The 18,822-nt window shown below is 46.5% G+C and overlaps 1 long non-coding RNA gene across 1 annotated transcript in view; it reads left to right on the top strand.

Annotated features, from left to right (window-relative positions):
- LOC308577880 overlaps positions 1–7,039 on the top strand; it is a 180,052-nt gene extending 173,013 nt beyond the window's left edge. Inside the window, exon 2 of the long non-coding RNA XR_014003747.1 lies at positions 6,726–7,039. This is a non-coding gene — a long non-coding RNA (uncharacterized lncRNA). The remainder of the gene's footprint in view (positions 1–6,725) is intronic.
- Positions 7,040–18,822: the final 11,783 nt, after the last annotated feature.

The following is an 18,822-nucleotide window of genomic DNA, read 5'->3' as shown; positions in this document are numbered from 1 at the left end:
AAACATCTTAAAGCAAGGATCTGCCAACTAAGGTTGAGAGAAGAATTCCTTTTTTTTCTTATTAATTCCATGGATTTAAAAGTTTAAGTTACGGTGCTGGAGGATAAGAGAGTATTTCTTTTTGATTAAGTGCCACCCTTCCCGAGACCGGGAGTAACCCGTGAAAGGAGCCTGCTGAGGAGTTACAGAAGATTTTGACAGCTGTCAAATTAGCTGTCAAAGTCGGGAAAAACTGAAAGTTTTGGTTTTAGCCGGTTATATTGTTACAAGGTATCGAAAATAAAGAAAGATTGATACAAATTAATTTGACTCTTGGACTGGAAGTGAAAGGAATACTAAGTAACCAGAATCCCTCTAGAGGGGATTCACGGACATTACAAGAATGGAAATAGGTCGGAAAATACTGGCGGATCTGGATGAGGTTGTGTTTCTCATGGGAAAGCTGTGAAAGATGTACAAGCAAGGCCATGTTTTGTCTACAAGTCCTACAAAACTGAAGTCATCAGAAAATATATCTACTCAGCTGGAAAAGGACTTGATGTTCAAGACACAGGCAGCTGGACAAGAAAAGAAACCAGAGGCTGAACAGGAAGAGCAGAAAGGAGGGGCGGCCGAAATGTTACAGAAGGCAAATGGGAGCCGGAGGCCTGCCAAGATGGTTATAAATATGATCAAGGTGGAAGCTGGAGCCTTTGGGGTATTTGGACTTAAGAAACAGAACTTGAGCTCCACCTTTAAACAAGGAGGCCTGGCTGGAAGGAACATGGACATTACAGAGAGAATGCCCCTTCGAGATTGGATGTCAAATGTAAGAGATTCTCAAAGAAGCCGGCAGAAAGGGACTGAGAAAGATTCAAGAGCCTCGGACGTGAGGTCACCAGGCTAAACAGATGGACTAATGGACTATGGTTTGGGATTGAAACTGGGGAGAGAAGGGTGGGGTTTGGAAATCCAAAGGGGGCCTGATCTTTACTCTGTGTTAAATTTTATGTCGTTATCACTATAAGAATGGGGAATCCGGGGAAGGGAAATAGGGTCAACCTTAGAAAAAGTTGTTTTATAAATGACTAAGGTATATAAATTAAAAGTTGATATATAAATTGAACTAAATATAATAATGAATTAAAGGTTAAAATTTAATATAAATAAATATAATAATAAATTAAGGTTAAGAAATTAGAGATAAAAATTTGTTGGATAAATATTTGGATTTGGAATACAAGAAGGGGAGGTGAGGGGAAGTCGTGGAAAGAAGTTATTGAAAATGAGACTCTAAAGGTTGAATTTTTTGTTTTCTTTTTGCTTTTTTGTATCTTTTGAAACTTTAATAAATATTACTTTTTTAAAAAAGAAAAATCTAATAGATATTGGTGTTAGGATATTTCCGTTCCACCTTAAAAGGGAGCAGGCTTTGTAAGTAACAGAGTCTGCGCATGTCCTGTTCACAGGATGTTTATGTTTGCTATTCCTTTCGTTTTCAGTCGGGTCGAAGACACTGACTCAGAACGGTCATGTTTTTCCTTTGTTCTGTTCTACGCTAAATAAAGTCTGTAAATATGCCAAATATGCTCTTCTGCGGTGCAGCTTTCTGCCTGTGTTTCTGCTGATAAACATTGTGCACAAGCCTGGAATGTGGCAATCTATTTCGAGGCTTCGTGTCGCTAACTGCTGGATCTGCCTGTCTACGGGAGATCGATGGACGTCCGGCAGCCGGCTTGGGGCCATGATGGACAATATCTCCCTGGCAGTTTCCCAACAACAGGTTTCGGGCCCAGATTCACAGCACCTACAGGAGAGTAAATGCTGCAACAGACTGCGTTTGAGGTACGTGGGAAAAGCGAAAGAAAAGAGGGAGGCTTTTGGCTTTTCTGTTTACCTCAACAAGGAGCCATTGGAGCTCCGGCAGCTTAATTGGCCTGGGAGCCGAGCCAGAGAGTTCGTGATAAATGAGCTGCCAAGATAAGGAGTCTTTGAAGGCATAAAGGCTCATGGCTAAAGCAAAAAGCTGGAAATGGAGTTTTTCCAAGCTTCTGGAGATGCTCAGTGCCCTAAGTTACATGGGCAGAATTATGAAACCTGGGCAAAATGGTGTGAATGTTTGCTGTGTCAGTTTCGGGTGTGGCATACCGTATTTGAGCCCCCCCCCCCAAGTTCCTCTGACAGAGAGATGGAAAGCCGATGATTCGAAGGCGATAGACGTAATAGTCTTATCCGTATCTCTTGAGGAAATTAAGACGCTGGCTGGCAACACCACTGCACGTGGAATGTGGAATGCTTTGAAAGCTGCTCATTTGCCAGTAATCCCAGCCCAGAGTTTGACTGCATCAGAGGTCCTAGTTGTTTCCCAGAATGCGAGTGAATGCAGGGATGCTGAGGGCACCGGTTGCAAGCTGCAGGGGGAGCTGACCGTCACGTCATCCCAGGCAGCATTCCAGCCTCCAGGGGAAGCCAAGGAGTCGGCAGCTGAGAGCTCTGTTTCTCATGGGAACCAAGGTCATCGCCTTTGCAGAGGCCGGAAAGGCAAAGGTAAACAGAGGCAGGCATCTGCAGATGGCCAGGAGCAGAGGGAGGGTGAAGAGCCCGCGCCAGGGAAAAACAAAGCGTTGTTTGCTGGCACAGCTTCACCAAAGGCTAAAGGCACGTCTGGTGGCCAGGAGCAGCAGGGGGGCAAGCTGCAAAAGCCCACACCGGTGCAAAACAAGGGTTTGCTTGCTGTAAAGACTGCTCCAACAGCCAAAGGCAGATTTATTGTTGATTCAGGTGCGAGCCGGCACGTCTCGAAGGATCGGCACCTGTTTATCTCCTTCACACCTCAAGAAGGTGAGATCCACCTGGCTGATGGAAGGACGCTGCAAATTGCAGGAGAAGGGACTGTGAAACTTGCAAGTCTGCACACTACCATCAGTAATGTACTTTTTGTTCCAGGAGCTACAAGCAACTTGCTTAGCGTCCCACAGCTTACTGGGCGTGGTTTTCAGATTTCCTTCAAGAGGAGCGTCTGTGTCATCAGTAAAGGCAAAGAGGACTATTTGCATGCAAAGTTTATGGATGGTTTGTTCCATATAACTTATGATGACACTGCTGTTGTATCTAATGCTGATTCTTGTTGTGTTGCACAAACTAACAAAGTTCTTCATGCAGGTTGCATTCACGATGCACATCGAAGGTTTTGTCACCTCTCTTGGAAGGCACTGGCCAAGATGCCAGAGGTGGTTGAGGGTTTGAACATCAAACCCTGTAAATTTCACATGAAATGTGTATCTTGTGCAGAGAACAAGGTGAAGGTTGCTCCAAAAGGCAAGGAGTCTAGCAGGCAGGCTTCCAAACCCTACCAGCTAGTGCATGCGGACCTGGTTGGGCCACTTGCGCCCTCTTTAGGAGGAGCAAGGTACTTCATGATTCTGATTGACTCTTTTTCTAGGTACATTCATGTGTTTTTGCTCGAACAGAAATCGCAAGCGTTTCCGAAGTTTAAGGCATTCTGTGCTTGGTTGGAAAATGTGCACGGTAAACGTATTGCCTGTTTGTTTACCGATTGGGGCGGGGAGTTTACTTCTCAGCAGTTTGAAGCTTTCCTGACTGAGAAGGGAATCCAGCATGACATGTCAACGCCCAGATCGCCATGGATGAATGGGCTTGCGGAGAGAGCAAATCAGACATTGCTACAAGGAATAAAAACCTTGTTGCATGATGCCAATCTCCCTGATAAGTTTTGGGGGGAAGCTTTGGGGAATTTGGTTTATTCTTTTAATCGCAGATTGTCATCACCCATTGGCTGTACTCCCTATGAGAAGATGTTTGGCAAAAAGCCCAACATCAAGCACATGAAAATCTTTGGTTCTGACATGTGGGTACACTCCCCACAAACCAGCAAGCTTGGCAAGCGTGGGGCACATGGTTTGTTCATGGGGTACGAAAAAGGTGCATACAGGGTATGGATGACTAACTCTAAGTCCATTAAGTTCACAAGGAGTGTTGAGTACAATCCCAAGTGGGGGGAAAATGTGGGAATTTTCCAGAGTTACACAGAGGAGGATGAAGGTGATGTCAAGCAAGCAGCTAAAGCTGAGGAAGCTGCTGAAGATGATGAGGATGAGGATGAGGATGAGGATGATGATCAGAGTTCAGATTCCAGTTCAGTGGGCGGCGCTGCTGCTGGTGTCAGTGACAGTGATGACACAGCAGACTACAAGAGCGCAAAGGCCTCAGTCAGACCATCTGATGCGTCTGACAATGAACTGGAAGAACCACTGTTCACCATTGGTCACTTTTCTCCTAAGAAAGGGGAGATGAGTCCAGAAGACTTGCGTCTAGTACGTAGGTCTGAAAGAGCGACCAAAGGCAGACCTCCAAAGAGGTATGCTGATGAGTTTGCTAAGACAGCAACTGCTGTTCTTAGTAGCTCAGAGAAGGTATGGGAACCTTCAAGCTTCAAAGAGGTTCAGGAGTTAACCTCTAAAGATGCTGAGCCTTGGCTTAATGCCATGAAGGCTGAAGTTGATTCCTTGAACAGGAACCAAACTTGGAAACTGGTACCGGTAGTCCCAGGAATGAGACTGGTTGGCAGCAAATGGGTCTTCAAGGCCAAGACAGACCAAAATGGCAAGGTAGTCAGACACAAAGCCAGATTGGTTGCCAGAGGTTTTTCACAGGTACCAGGACAGGATTACCACGAGACCTACTCACCCACAGTCAAATATGAGAGCATTCGGCTGATGCTCAAGATTGCTGCGGAGGAGAAACTGCATGTTTCCCACCATGACATTAATACAGCTTTTTTGTACGGGATTTTGAGTGAAGAGCTGTTCATGCTTCCACCTGATGGGATGGAGATACAGAAGGGAATGGTCTGTAAACTGCAGAAATCCTTATATGGTCTTAAGCAGAGTGCCAGGTGTTGGAACGCAAAACTCACTGAGACATTGCTTTCTCTAGGTTTTCACCAGGGCAAAGCTGATCCATGTGTGTTTGTCAAGGAGGAGGGGCAAAACAAACTGTATTGTTTATGTTTTGTTGATGATCTTCTGATGTTTTGGAAGAATCAGGCTTTTTACCAAAGCGCCCTAGCTCAGCTGAAGGAGCACTTTGACATGAAGGATCTTGGTGAGGTATCCAACTATCTCTCTCTGCAGGTGGAGAAGGACCAAGCAGGTAATTTTCTGGTACACCAAACACAGAAAATTGCTGATGTGTTAACCAGGTTGAATTTGGTTGATGCAAACCCAGCAGACACACCGATGGTGACAGGTTACCAGGTAGACAGTACTGCTGAAGCGTTTTCTGACACAACGCTATACAGATGCATTCTAGGCAAGCTGAATTTCATTGCCAGATGTTCAAGACCTGACATAGCTGTAAGCTGTAATCTGCTTAGCAGACATGCCAACAATCCTACGGTTCAGGATTGGAAAGCTCTGAAGCGCATAGCCCGCTATTTGAAAGGGACTATGCACTACAGGCTGAGGTTCACCAGTCAGAAGACTGGAGGTCTTGAAATCTTTGCAGATGCTAGTTTTGGAAGTGACACCACGGATGGTACGGGCACTTCTGGTGTGTGCTACATGTACAACCACTGCCTGTTTGACTGGTTGTGCAAAAAGCAAACAACAGTGAGCCTAAGTTCCTGTGAAGCAGAACTCAATGCTCTGTTATTTTCACTCATGGATTGTGAATGGTTGATGCAACTGTTTAAGGACATCGGGGTTTCTGTGAAATGTCCTGTACAAGTGTATCAAGACAATAGATCTTGTTTGGCTTTGCTGAACTCCGAGAGTTGCAAGCAGAGAACCAAGTACTTGCAGATCAAGCTACATCGTGCAAGGGAGTGTATTCAGAAAGGACTGATTCGGGTGTCCTACATGCCAGTAAATGAAATTCCTGCTGATCTGTTGTCTAAGGTTGTTAACAGAGAACAACATAAGGTTTATGTACAAAAGTTGCAATTGGGTTGAACCACAGGTACTACAGGTTACACGGAAAGGGGGAGGATGTTAGGATATTTCTGTTCCACCTTAAAAGGGAGCAGGCTTTGTAAGTAACAGAGTCTGCGCATGTCCTGTTCACAGGATGTTTATGTTTGCTATTCCTTTCGTTTTCAGTCGGGTCGAAGACACTGACTCAGAACGGTCATGTTTTTCCTTTGTTCTGTTCTACACTAAATAAAGTCTGTAAATATGCTAAATATGCTCTTCTGCGGTGCAGCTTTCTGCCTGTGTTTCTGCTGATAAACATTGTGCACAAGCCGGGAATGTGGCAATCTATTTCGAGGCTTCGTGTCGCTAACTGCTGGATCTGCCTGTCTACGGGAGATCGATGGACGTCCGGCAGCCGGCTTGGGGCCATGATGGACAATATCTCCCTGGCAATTTCCCAACAACTGGATTATAAGGATGGGATTAAATGGATAAGGCTGGAGAATGAAATAAATGAAGGAATAGGGAGAGAAGGGATATTTAATACAGATATTAATACGGCTTTTAAGAAGACAATAGGACCAAGGAAAACTGCGTTAGGAATTTGGAAGAATTGGAATAAAAAATGGATGCCAACATACTCAAGGTGGACGCCATTAAAATATATGCAGGAGGGTCAAAGGGAACCGGATTGGTGGAAGAAATTAGAAGATCAGGGATTTTATAAATTAAAAGATATGTTTGATGATGTTAGGTAGATTTATTGCTTTGGAGTTTGGCGTCCAACACACTTCCCCCTGCGAGCCTCTGCAGGTCGTAAAGCAATTAGCAGATAGCAAAGTTGCACAGCGTCCGTGTTGAAAGGGCAGTAAAACAAGTCCCACACGTTTCTTCTGTCCTAATATCTCTTTATTTGCTCAAAAGTAGCATATTTACAAACAAGCACTTCCATCTGATTCAAGCTGCATGTTCTCCCTCTGTTTGCAGCTGCGTAACAAAGCTGCTTTCACTTTTCACTCAGCTCACAGCATTCCAAGCTGCTTTTGTCACGTCCTGGCTTACTTCCCTTGTAAGCGCCTCCTCTCAGCCTCGAGACACAGAAGGTTAACCCTTCACTACACCCAACAGATGAAGAAATAAAGTTTTTTAAAGAAAAAATAGGAAAACAATATTGGCTGAAAGTGCAAGGACTTTATGATTTAATAAAAATGGAAAGAGCAGAGGAAACGATGAGGACAGAAATGAAAATAGATATGGTGCTGAACAAAAGACAAATAACGGAGAAAGGGATAGCAGGGATGTTATATAAACTGATGATAAGCGACAAAGAAAGAATGATAAGGATAATCCAGATTAAATGGGAGCAGGAAGGTATGATCCATCCAAACACGGCTCAAGAATTGATGAAGAATATAAACAATATTAAAATAGAAAAGTATAAAGAATTAAGTAGAATTTTTTTATTAAAATGGTATAGAACTCTGGCACAAATGGCGTAAATAGTGAAAGGGATTAGCCCCAAATGCTGGCATTGTGGTCAGGAAAAAGGACTATATTCACACATGTGGTGGGAATGTAATCTGGTTAAGGAATATTGGCAAAAGATTATAAAGGTAATTTCTGGACTATTTCAAATAAACATAGAATAGGGATTTGTTATTTTCGGGAATACTGGGAAATAACAAAGTAAAGAGTAATAAGAAAGAGTTGTACAAGATTATGATTCTAGCTGGAATGGAAAGAAAAGGCCAAATGGAATATGGAAAAATGGAATGATTATGTTTTTGAAAACGTACTGTCAGGGCTGCCCTTGGTCCCAGCTCACAAAGGACCAACGCCACTCCGTTGTTATGTACAAAAGTCTTTATTGAAGTTCATTTCCGTTTCCACAGCCGCAGCGTGCAGCCCTACGTCTGAAACTCTAGACCGCTGAAGCTCCGTCTGAGTCCGTTCCTCCCAGACACCAGTTTAAGACCCTTGCCTTGCTCCACCTCTTCCTTTGCTCTCTCTTACGCTGGGTCCTCCTGCCCACTGGGGTTTCGCCCTTCCTAGATTCTTCTGACGCTGATTCCCCTGATTGTTCCCCCACCCTCCGGCGGGCTTTAGGACCTGGTTCCCAATCGGGGCTTTCTGCTGTCCCGCGCGCCTGTACATTTGAACTTGGCGCGCGCGCCCAGCCCCCAACCTTCCTTCTGACCGTTACACTGCTCCTGTCGCTGCTTTCCTCCTCTTCGGGGAGGTTAGCTGGCTCTGACCTCCCCTCCATTCCCCCTCTCTCCGATGGAGGCGTGGTCAGCCCTGACTCATCTCCTCTCCCTGCTGGAGGAGACGCTGGCCCTGACACACGGGAACCTCCCCCCCCCGCTATGCTCTGGTGGGGAAGCTGGTCCTGATCTCCAGCTGCTGCTTTGGGAGTCCCTGCTGGCCCCTTGTTTCTGGTGCGTCCCCCCTGGGACCCCCCTTGCCCTGACCACCGACGCCCCCTTCTGGGAATCCTCTGATTCGCTGGATAGGCTCATGGAATCCCTCGGGTCACTGTCATTCTCCCCCCCGCTGTCCTCAGATTCTTCCCATTCGCTCTCCATCTCCTGTCTCCCCTGTGCCTCTGTCCCTGAGCCCCTGACACGTACAATCAGAAATATTCACACAGATAGTGGTAGAGGATAGATGGGAAAATAAATGCCAAAGAATCACAAATAAATGGGCATTTTACAGGAACTGGATAGAAAGAGGGGAAGCCAACCCTAACATACAAGCTTGAATGAACAGACTGTGTACATGGATAAAGATATTGTCAGGGGTTCAGGAGCAGAGGCGAGGGCAAGGGAGGAAACAGAGAGCGAGGGGGAGGAGGCCGAAGAAAAGATGAGTGATGACGACGACCCGAGATCTCCGAGTCTTTCCAGTGAATCAGAAGATTCACAGAAAGGAGCGCCAGTGGCCAGAGCAAGGGGGGAGCCTAGGGGGACACCCCAGGAAGAAGGGTCCAGAGAGGGCTCAGAGGGCAGCAGTTGGAAATCGGGGCCAGCGTCACCAACAGAGCGCAGTGGAGAGGAAGGGCGCCAGGTATCGAGCTCTGGCAGCTCGCAGCAGGGGGGAGGGCATGAGTCAGGAGTGGCCACACCTCCATCGGGGAGCGAAGAAACGGTCAGGCGGAAAGTGGAAGGTTGGGCGCGCGCGCCAAGTTCAAATGCACAGGAAGGTGGCGCAGTAAGCAGCCCGGAAAGGGAGCCAGGTCCTAAAGCCCGACGCAAGGAGACAGAAGGGTCCGGGGGGTCAGCGTCAGAAGAGTCCAGGAAGGAAGAGACCACAGGGGGCAGAGGGACCCAGAGAAGAATGGTCAGGCGGAAAAGGTGGAGTAAGGCTAGGGTATTAAGCTGGTGTACAGGGGGCGGAGACTCAGACGGAGCTTCGCCGGTCTAACTCATAAGACGTAGAGCTGCACGCAGCAGCTTGAGAATGGAAACTGTAACTCAATAAAGACTTTTATAAAGTGACCGCTGGCTAGCGTGATCCTCTGTGAGCTAGGATCTGGAAGCAGCTCTGACAGATATGAAGAAGGAAGGCCTGACTGGGGGCGGGGAGGGCTGGAGTGGGGAGGGAGGGAAAGAAAGAAAAAGTAAACCGGATGGTATTTTGAATTGATTTTGTTATGTAAGCCTTTTTTCAAGAAACCATATATATTAATGTTATGTAATAATAATAATAATAATAAATTTTATTTATATCCCGCCATCCCCAGCCGAAGCCGGGCTCAGGGCGGCTAACAACACTAAAATAGTGCAACATTATAAAACATCATAAGAATTAATTAAAATCAAAATTGATGGCAACCATAAACTAAAGTATTGTAAAGATTGCCAAAGGAGGGAGTCAGGCTGTGCCCTCACCAAAGGCCTGGTGGAACAACTCTGTCTTGCAGGCCCTGCGGAAAGATGTCAAGTCCTGCAGGGCCCTTGTCTCTTGTGACAGAGCATTCCACCAGGTTGGAGCCGCAGCCGAAAAAGCCCTGGCTCTAGTTGAGGCCAGCCTAACCTCTCTGTGGCCTGGGACCTTCAAGATGTTTTTATTTGAGGACCGTAAGTTCCTCTGTGGGGCATACCAGGAGAGGCGGTCCCGTAGATACGAGGGTCCTAGGCCGTGTAGGGCTTTGAAGGTTAAAACCAGCACCTTAAACCTGATCCTGTACTCCACCGGGAGCCAGTGCAGCTGGTATAGCACCGGATGAATGTGATCCCGCAGCGAAGACCCCGTAAGGAGTCTCGCTTCGGCATTCTGCACCCGCTGGAGTTTCTGGGTCAGTCTCAAGGGCAGCCCCACGTAGAGCGAGTTATAATAATCCAGTCTGGAGGTGACCGTCGCGTGGATCACAGTGGCTAGGTCAGGGCGAGAGAGGTAAGGAGCCAACTGCTTAGCTTGGCGGAGATGAAAAAATGCCGCCTTTGTTATAGCTGCAATCTGCGCCTCCATGGAGAGGGAGGTATCGAAGATTACACCCAAACTCTTAACGGACGGTGCTGGCACTAATTGCACCCCCGCAAGAGATGGGAGTTGCCCCCTCAATCCCATATCGTCCCGTCCCAGCCAGAGGACCTCTGTCTTCGAAGGATTTAACTTCAACCGGCTCCCACGTAACCATCCAGCCACAGCTTCCAAGCATCTGATCAGTGTGTCTGGGGCCGAGTCAGAATGGCCATCCATCAACAGATAGAGTTGGGTGTCATCAGCATACTGATGGCAGCCCAGCCCAAAACTCCGGACAAGCTGGGCGAGGGGGCGCATAAAGATGTTAAAAAGCATCGGGGAGAGAATCGCACCCTGAGGCACTCCACACACCAAGGAGTGGCGGGATGACAGTTCCCCCCCAAGCGCCACCCTCTGTCCCCGACCAGAGAGAAACGAGCGCAGCCATTGAAGGACTGTGCCCTGGATCCCCACGTCGGCGAGGCAGTGGCCCAGAAGTTCGTGATCAACCATGTCGAAAGCTGCTGACAGATCTAGAAGAATCAGCAGCCCCGACCCGCCTCGATCCAGCTGTCTACGAAGATCATCTGTTAGGGCGACCAGAGCCGTCTCGGTCCCATGACCAGCGCGGAAGCCGGACTGGAATGGATCCAGAGCCGTAGTTAGGCATTGTAGTATGAATGAATTTTGTTCTGTATTTTTTGTTTTATAGAATATATATAATAATGTTATGTTACTTAGCAAATTTAATAAAACAAGGGGGGGGAGATACAGAAGGGAATGGTCTGTAAACTACGGATGTCCTTATAGGGTCTCAAGCAGAGTACCAGGTGTTGGAACACAAAATTCACTGAGACATTCCTTTCTCTAGGTTTTTACCAAGGCAAAGCTGATCCATGTGTGTTTGTCAAGGAGGAGGGGCAAAACAAACTGTATTGTTTGTGTTTTGTTGACGATCTTCTTCTGTTTTGGAAGAATCAAGCTTTGTACCAAAGCAGCCTAGCTCAGCTGAAGGAGCACTTTGACATGAAGGATCTTGGTGAGGTATCCAACTATCTTTCTCTGCAGGTGGAGAGGGACCAAGCAGGTAATTTTCTGGTACACCAAACACAGAAAATTGCTGATGTATTAACTGTTGGGATACTGCCAGGGAGATAAAGTCCATCATGGCCCCCAAGCCGGCTGCCGGACGATCCATCGATCTCCCGTAGTCACGCAGTATGAGCGATTAGCGACACGAGTTTCCTGAAAATACCATGCCACATTCCAGGGCTCATGCACACTCTTATCAGCAGATAATGCACAGCCAGAAGTCGCACTCAGGAGAGCATTATTTACAAGCTTTTATTCAGCGTTGATCAGAACAAAGAAAGACATGACTGACTGCGACAGTGTCTTTGACAGAGAGAGAAACGAAAGCCATAGCAAACATAAACACCCTGTGAACAGGAAATACGCAGGCTGTGACACAAACATCCTGCTCCCATTTAAGGTGGAACGGAAATATCCTAACACCCTCCCCCTTTCTGTGTAACCTGTAGTACCTGTGGTTCAACCCAATTGCAACTTCTGTACATAAACCTTAAGTTGTTCTCTGTTAACAACCTTAGACAACAGATCAGCAGGAATTTCATTTCCTGGCATGTAGGACACCTGAATGAGTCCTTTCTGAATACACTCTCTTGCACGATGTAGCTTAATCTGCAAGTACTTGGTTCTTTGCTTGCAACTCTCGGAGTTCAGCAAAGCCAAACACGATCTATTGTCTTGATACACTTGTACAGGACATTTCACAGACACTCTGATGTCCTTAAACAGTTGCATCAACCATTCACAATCCATGAGTGAAAATGACAGAGCATTGAGTTCTGCTTCACAGGAACTTAGGCTCACTGTTGTTTGCTTCTTGCACAACCAGTCAAACAGGCAGTGGTTGTACATGTAGCATACTCCAGAAGTGCTTGTACCATCCGTGGTGTCACTTCCAAAACTTGCATCTGCAAAGATTTCAAGACCTCCCGTCTTCTGACTGGTGAACCTCAGCCTGTAGTGCATAGTCCCTTTCAAATAGCGGGCTATGCGCTTCAGAGCTTTCCAATCCTGAACCGTTGGATTGTTGGCATGTCTGCTAAGCAGGTTACAGCTTACAGCTATGTCAGGTCTTGAGCATCTAGCAATGAAATTCAACTTGCCTAGAATGCATCTGTACAGCGTTGTGTCAGAAAACGCTTCAGCAGTACTGTCTACCAGGTAACCTGTCACCATCGGTGTGTCTGCTGGGTTTGCATCAACCAAATTCAACCTGGTTAATACATCAGCAATTTTCTGTGTTTGGTGTACCAGAAAATTACCTGCTTGGTCCCTCTCCACCTGTAGAGAAAGATAGTTGGATACCTCACCAAGATCCTTCATGTCAAAGTGCTCCTTCAGCTGAGCTAGGGTGCTTTGGTACAAAGCCTGATTCTTCTAAAACATCAGAAGATCATCAACAAAACATAAACAATACAGTTTGTTTTGCCCCTCCTCCTTGACAAACACACATGGATCAGCTTTGCCCTGGTGTAAACCTAGAGAAAGCAATGTCTCAGTGAGTTTTGTGTTCCAACACCTGGCACTCTGCTTGAGACCATATAAGGATTTCCGCAGTTTACAGACCATTCCCTTCTGTATCTGCATCCCGTCAGGTGGAAGCATAAACAGCTCCTCCCCCAAAATCCCGCACAAAAAAGCTGTATTAATGTCATGATGGGAAACATGCAGTTTCTCCTCCGCAGCAATCTTGAGCATCAGCCGAATGCTCTCATATTTGACTGTGGGTGAGTAGGTCTCATGGTAATCCTGTCCTGGTACCTGTGAAAAACCTCTGGCAACCAATCTGGCTTTGTGTCTGACTACCTTGCCATTCTGGTCTGTCTTGGCCTTGAAGACCCATTTGCTGCCAACCAGTCTCATTCCTGGGACTACCGGTACCAGTTCCCAAGTTTGGTTCCTGTTCAAGGAATCAACTTCAGCCTTCATGGCATTAAGCCAAGGCTCAGCATATTTAGAGGTCAACTCCTGAACCTCTTTGAAGCTTGAAGGTTCCCACACCTTTTCTGAGCTACTAAGAACAGCAGTTGCTGTCTTAGCAAACTCATCAGCAAATCTCTTTGGAGGTCTGCCCTTCGTGGCTCTTTCAGATCTGCGTACTAGACGCAAGTCTTCTGGACTCATCTCCTCTTTCTTAGGAGAAAAATGACCAATGGTGAACAGTGGTTCTGTTCAGTTTCTGTTAATTGATTCTCATGGGAACTTACAGATTCTGGCTTCACACAATTAACTCAAGGCAGTGTCAATTTACTCTTGGCAGAAAGCCAAGGTCTGCTTGACCTAGAAACTACTTACTCTGATTGGTTAACTACCAGCACTCAACTCTGTTATCTAGAAATGCTAGCACAGTTTGGTGTTGAAGGAGTAGAAGTGCTGTGTATGGTTAAGAGAGAGAGAGAAAGAAAGGATTTATTTTGCTTTGTTTTGTATGCAGAAACCCTGCTGGTTTTATTTTTTCCTTTTAATAAATCCTGTAAATAGTTATTCTGAGTCTAGCTGACTAGTCATTTCCACCTCGACTAGCTTCTTCGCTGTGCAGGAAAACTCTGCTACGTTTGGGCTAAAGCCATTAGAGCTATGCCTGACACTTCAAAGTTCCATGAGGTTATGGGCATTGTGCTGCCAGCCTGAGTTGTGGTGGTGTCAGCATCAACGGTGTTGGTTCCAGTAGTTCCAGAAGTTGTTGTTCCTGTTGGTGCAGCAGATGGACACTGGCTGGTTCCTGACTGTTGTGAGCTGGTGACGCAGTGGACACAAGGACAACAGCTGCAGCGTGTGAGTGCTGGGTGCTGTGGTTCCTGTTTTCTCTCTCGGTGGTCGTGAGTTGCTGGTTCCGGGTTCCAGGGACATCGCTCTCAAGATGGCCTCACAACCAGTTCAGATGGCTTTTGAGCGTCTGAATGACTCCAATTACTTGCTGTGGTCGGAACGCATGCAGGCAGTGCTGCAGAGGGATCGTCTCTGGCAAGTGGTGAGTAAGTTTCCTACGAAGCCTGATGATGAAGACCTCGATAAAGACCAAAGAGCAAGGGCCACCATTGTCTTGGGGCTGGAAGATTCCCAGTTGCCGTATGTGAGGGGAATCAAGACAGCTAGAGGTGTGTGGCAAGCACTTAAAGAACTCCATGTGCATGAGACAGCGGTTTCCAAGCTGTTCATTCGCAAGGCATTGTACTAGGCAATGTTACAGCCTGGGGTTACAATGCAGGAACACCTACACAGTTTACAGTTAAAGTTTGCTGTGCTACAGGAAAGAGACTATGCGTTAGACCAGCAGGAGAAGGTGGCTATTATTTTGAGTTCTCTCCTGGAAAGCTGGGATAATTTAGTTTTGTCTCTAGAAGGCATACAGGAGCATGATTTATCAGTCAGTTACGTTACTGGGCGTTTGATTGAAGAATGGCAGAAGAGGCAAGAAAGGTCGTTGGCTGCAGAGACTTCTACTGGCGGGCGGTTTGGAAGGAGTTCTCATGCCGTGCCAGAGGTGAAGCAAAAGCAGCGTACTGGTGAGGAGTCAGCGTTTGCTGTTAGGCGTTGTTTCCGATGTGGGTCTTCAGCGCATCTAAAACGGCAATGTCCGGAGTTGGTCAAGTCTCAGTTGCCGGTGCAGGAGCAGAGACGAGATCAGCAGCAGCAGCAGCGTAAAAAGAAATTCTTCAAACAAAAACAGTTGGCTCTGCTGGTGACCACCGAGGTCAAGATTGCTGATGAGAAACAAGCTGTCTGGGTGGTCGATTCGGGAGCGTCTTGGCACATCATAAATTCAGATGAATTGTTTGTTTCCAAGAACTCAGCACAGCGCAGCCAGGTGGCTCTAGCAGACAGAATTACTTCCGAAGTGATTTCGGGGGGTGCAGTTTTTGTTCCTTGTCTTCGTGAATGCCTGCAAAATGTACTTTGTGTGCCTTCATTAAGGAGCAATCTGATGTCTGTAGATTGTTTGCTAAAAGCTGGGTTTAAAGTGTATTTTGAAGGAGACAGTTGCATTATTAAGAAGGCTGGTGAGATTTTAGGCACTGCTAAGTCAGAGGGAGGCTTGTTTTGGCTTAAAGCAGGATCTCAAGTTGCAGCAGTAGTCAGTAAATCTCAGCCTGCAGTGAATAACAAAGCTATACATGACAACTGTGTGCACTTATTGCATAGGAAAATGGGGCATGCTTGCTGGAAAAGTGTACTAAAATGTCTGAATTGGCTGATGGGGGTGATTTAAAGAGTTGTAACAAGTACCTTGATTGTAATGTTTGTAAAAAGGTTAAAACCCACAGAGTCTCTTACCCCAGAAGTGACAGAGTCAGTGAGTCACCGCTACAGCTGGTTCACATGGACGTAATTGGTCCATTTGCTGTAAGCAGGGGTGGAGCGCGCTTTTCACTAACAATTGTGGATGACGCCACGCGTTACTCTTGGTTTTTTCCCCATGAAGAATAAGGGTGACGTGTTCACTAAGTTTAAAGGCTGGGTGGCATCTGTGGAAAGATTTCTGTCCATTAAACTCAGAAGGATTCAGACGGACAGAGGTGGCGAATTTATGTCAAATGCCTTTAGAGATTGGTTACAAAAGCGTGGCATTGGGCATAGAAAAACGAACGTTTTTCCCCCAGAGGAGAATGGCGTTGCAGAGCGAAAAAACAGATCTTTACAAGATATGATGTTTGCCATGCTTGCGGATTTGCCCATGTCTTATTGGAGGGAGAGCATGCTCACCGCGTGTTATCTCCCAAATAGGCTCTTTCATCAAACAATAGGTACAACCCCATACTTTAAATTGTTTCAGAAAAAAACTAAAATTGACCGTTTGCATGTGTTTGGATCAAAAGCCTGGGTATTAATTCCAAAACAAATGAGAAAGAAGGGAGATCCTAAGACCAAACAGTTAGTGTTTGTGGGTTACCAGGAGCTGGGAAAAGGTTTCCACTTTGCTGAAGGGACAAATGGCATTGTGATCTCCAGGAATGCCAGTTTTTGTGAACATAGTGGCTGGGAGAGACTACATGCCAATACTGAGGTTTGGTTTGAACCTTCCCAGGAGCTTCATGACTCTGAAGGTAAACATAGAGAATCAGAGTCTGAGGGGGAGGAAAGTTCAGATAAGAGCTCTCAAGAAAGTGGAATTAGCCAGAGACCAGTTGCTAAGCAACAAAAGAGAGGTTGTAGTTCTGAGGAGGAAAGTGGGTCAGAAGAAAAATTTTCTCCAAGAAGATCTAAAAGACAAAACAAAGGAGTGCCTCCGGTGCGTTTTTCTCCAGATACTGCAAATGTGTTTAGTGTAATCGCAGAACCTAAGAGTTTTCAGGAGGTGTTAAAGTTACCAAAAGAGGAGGCAGAGCTCTGGAAACAGGCAATGGAGGAAGAGACCTAGCAGGGCAGCAGTTGAAGAAGGAGCAAAAAAGGTTTTCTTGTGTGTGTGTGTTTCTTTGTGGCTGATTAGCTGTTCTCCCTGTGCAAAGGTCAGAGGGGGCAGGGTTTCTGTTGAGGCAGGGGATTAGCTGTGGGAGGAGCTTATCAGACCTAGCAGGGCAGCAGTTGAAGAAGGAGCAAAAAAGGTTTTCTTGTGTGTGTGTGTTTCTTTGTGGCTGATTAGCTGTTCTCCCTGTGCAAAGGTCAGAGGGGGCAGGGTTTCTGTTGAGGCAGGTGATTAGCTAGCAGCGCGCGCAGTTTGATCCATCTTTTAGATTTAGGGGAGCTAGTCTCAAACGTTTGTTGGGGGAGACCTAGGTTTTTTTTCTTGTGGGGGGAGTTATTTGTCCTGTCTTCACGTTTTTGATGATGGAGGACCACTGTAGCCACCCCCAACGACACGTTCTCAGGATGGAGGGGGAGGGAACAGCTGCAGTCGCCTGCAGTTCCTGCGCAATGTTTGCCATCTTGCCAAAGGTTGCAGGCAGCTTTACCTGCAGCAATTGCATGTTGATTGCCCTCTTAAAAGACAAAGTCCAGCAACTGGAGGAACGTGTAGCTACGCTCCAAAGAATTAGAGAGCTGGAGCTCTTCTTGGAAGCAACAGAGCACACCGTCTCCACCAAGGAGGAGACAGGGGACCCCCCTGAGAAGGAGGCTAGTTCACCAACACAGGAGCCAGATATATGGAGAAACGTGACTCAAAGATGTAGGAGGCCCAGGGTTCGCTCTGATTGTTTAGAAATACACAATCGCTTTGAGGTCCTCTCCCCTAGCATGGAAGACGAAGAGCAGACTCCATTTGAGGATCTCTCCCTCATTACAGTCGATCAGGTATATGAAGACGAGCAGCAAAGTCAGTCCTCAGGGAATGTGCAGGCGATCTTGGAACGGACAGCTCACGGAAGAACCCCGACCAAACCTAAGGGGAGGCGTGTAGTGGTGATAGGGGATTCCCTACTGAGGGGAACAGAAGCAGTGATCTGTGGGCCTGACAAGATGTCTCGGGAAGTGTGCTGTCTCCCCGGGGCTAAGATCCAAGAGGTAACTGAACGACTGCAAGGAATCATAAAACCCACTGACGAATACCCCTTCCTCTTGGTTCATGTGGGAACCAATGACACTGCAAGCAATAGCCTCCAGAAGATCAAAAGAGACTACGAGGCTCACAGCAGGAAATTGAAGCAACTAAATGCACAAATTGTCATCTCATCTGTCCTCCCAGTTGAACGACGTGACCCAGGGAGAGAGGGAAAAATAGTGGAAGTGAACAGCTGGCTTCGCAAATGGTGTAAACAGGAACGGTTTGGATTCTTAGATCACGGACTGCAGTTTCTTGAAGATGGACTTCTGGCAAGCGATGGGCTGCACCTCACAACGGTTGGGAGAAATGTTTTTGCAAAAAATCTCAGAAACCTCATCAGGAGGGCTTTAAACTGATTAATGTGGGGGAGGGAGACAGTGCTCCTGAAGGTAGGAGTCTATCAATTGATGAAGATGATCATCCAAATGTCATAGACCAAATGGAGCAAACAGCACGCAGACCTAGTGGTGGGAGGAAAAAATCCTTAAATAAGAGACACGGGGGAATGATTAATGGACTTCAATGTCTGTACACTAATGCACAAAGCATGGGAAATAAACAAGATGAGCTTGAGCTCTTGGTACAGCAAACTAAATATGACATAATAGGCATCACTGAAACCTGGTGGGATAAGTCCCACGATTGGAATGTAATAATGGGGGGATACAATCTATTTCAGAGAAACAGACCAGACAAGAAAGGAGGAGGAGTGGCGTTATATGTCAGGGATGTGTATACCTGTGAAGAGATCCAAGATTTAGAACCTCAAAGCCAAAGTGAGAGCATTTGGGTCAAAATTAAGGGAGAGAAGAATAACAGAGATCTCATTGTGGGAGTTTACTATAGATCCCCAAGCCAAACGGAGGACATAGATGA

This window comes from Podarcis bocagei (assembly GCF_964188305.1).
Source record: "Podarcis bocagei genome assembly, chromosome: W".
NCBI lineage: Eukaryota > Metazoa > Chordata > Lepidosauria > Squamata > Lacertidae > Podarcis > Podarcis bocagei.
Note: the sequence above shows the minus strand (reverse complement) of the source record. Positions and strands in the feature narration are given on the sequence as shown.